Source organism: Schistocerca gregaria, chromosome 11, assembly GCF_023897955.1.
Source record: "Schistocerca gregaria isolate iqSchGreg1 chromosome 11, iqSchGreg1.2, whole genome shotgun sequence".
NCBI lineage: Eukaryota > Metazoa > Arthropoda > Insecta > Orthoptera > Acrididae > Schistocerca > Schistocerca gregaria.
The window spans coordinates 142,519,617-142,521,754 of NC_064930.1; the positions used below are offsets into that span (position 1 = coordinate 142,519,617).

General features: G+C 42.2%; 1 protein-coding gene across 2 annotated transcripts in view; it reads right to left on the reverse strand.

The window, feature by feature from the left end:
• The window catches only part of LOC126295256 (uncharacterized), a 232,045-nt gene extending 230,481 nt beyond the window's left edge, over positions 1-1,564 (reverse strand). For both annotated transcript variants that reach the window (XM_049987657.1, XM_049987656.1), the window contains exon 1: positions 1,088-1,564. The gene's annotated coding sequence lies outside the window, so the exon portion shown is untranslated. The remainder of the gene's footprint in view (positions 1-1,087) is intronic.
• Positions 1,565-2,138: the final 574 nt, after the last annotated feature.

Genomic DNA, 2,138 nt, shown 5'->3' on the forward strand with positions numbered 1-2,138 from the left:
ACTAGGCTAGCCCCCCCCCCCTCCCGAGCGCACACACACACACACACACACACACACACACACACACACACACACACACACAAAAGGCCTAAAACACAACACGAAATCATCCGCAATCAGTCCCAATGCTAAATCCCGATAGGAACATGATTGTTGACACCGTATCTTCACTCATTGCAGCTACGTAGCAATGGCCTGATAGTAAAGATCTGTCATATACATTACTGACAAAATAAAACGAACAGTATTAAATTTTTGTCACAAGAAACACACGATGCTAGTAATAGCTAACAAGCATGAATCCGTCCCCCACATGGCAAAAAATCAAAGTAACTCAATGCGAACCCGCACAAGCTATTCCCACAACCACCTCACACACTCAGATAACAACGTCAAATGACAAACTACGATGTCCAACAGACGACAACTTCGAACCTAAACACACAACAAAAGGAAGTGCCACCAAATACGACATCTACAAAATACGACCCGAATCAAAAAACTCCGCGCCATCACCACCTCACGCAACGCAACACAGTTACGTCATGTATCAAAGGAATCGCAACTTTTGATTGACCCCCGCTTTTATTTTGAAGTCTTAGTTTTAATGATGAAAACAGAAACTCCCACAGCAGTTTCATTTGCAATTGCATATAAATGCTACTCGTGGATCGCCAGATGCACTGAGTCATTTACTTTAAACTTGCATAACTTCTCCAATTTAAATATACTTCTTTGCTTTACAAGTTAGACGGGCTGAATTAGCTGCGACATATATAAAGTGAGTAGCCTTGTTTTTACGTTCCCTAATCACGAAGAAAAAACAGGAGTCCCGGTTGGCTATTACCGTGTTCTTTACATCGTATTGACCATAAACGTTATGGTTTACTGGGCGTCAACTGAACAAAATACTGCAGAGATAATTACACATCGTTACAACTATGTGCAAAAGGGAGTCATTTACTTAAACTGTTGTTGACTGCTTGAAGCTACACAGAAAATGCACAGTTTATCGGGCACGAGTTCCCTCACACCCGTTCTCACACACACTCCGAGGTTATGGCTAAGGCAGAATGGTTGCACTCACAGTACGCTAAACAAGCATCTCTTGACGTGGACGTTGAGGACGCAGTGTTGACTTGGCGTTGTCTTCTTGCAGATCAGTCTCGACGCATAGTGTAGATAACTTACAAGAAACTGGCGCCTTGTTCTAAGTTTCGTTCGACACACTCCTTTGTCAGCACGTTTCACACGAGCACTTATCACGAAATAGTTACCTGCCGGGAGAAAACACTCATAATACAATTAGCCTGACTTGAGTTTCGGAACTACTCGCTGCAGCCAGTGAGCGACGAGCAACAAGTGTTTGCAGGCGCAGATGCAAACTTGTTGGACGCAGTCCCCTTTTTCTGCAGCTTGTTTGCTTCCCAGTTCCCACTAAAGCCTCCCCCGTTACCTCGACACACAAGTCACGAACGAACGCTTAACAAAACATAACAACTGAGGTCTCAGCAACGTATAGACGCCGCTTACGGGGTCTGGAACAATTTGGTAAACATTAAACATCAAGGAACAAACGTTGACAGCTGCCGGTAGCTCACGATACCAACACAAAGTCTTGGTTGTACGCCATCTCGACTGCTGGCGGCCGCTGTGCATGAATGCTGCAACGTTGGCAACGTGATACGTGCAAACAAATACCGGACGAAGCAATAATGAAGTTTAAATTGAGACACATCAGTCATCGACACCAAGAACGTCTTCGCTTTTGCGGATCACAAATAGACGTTACACGCACGGCTATCACACCTATTTTATTAGTTCATTTTTTAACTCAATATTTTCTTGACCTCAGACACGACTACGTCTGCTCTCGTTAACAGTCACTACATAAGTCTCAATATATTGTTTTATTTTTGTTTATTTGACTATTCATTCATCAACACATAATATTAAATACATTTGTATGCACTATATTCACTTTTTTGGTGTAGATTACAGTACATTACTTACTTACTTCCTCAGCGGTTCCACAGCCCTTATACCTTAATGAAGTTTGGTGTAAATAATACATCTCTTTTTCCAACTAACTGCTTAGTACACAGTAACAATACTAGGAATAAGAACAATATACACAA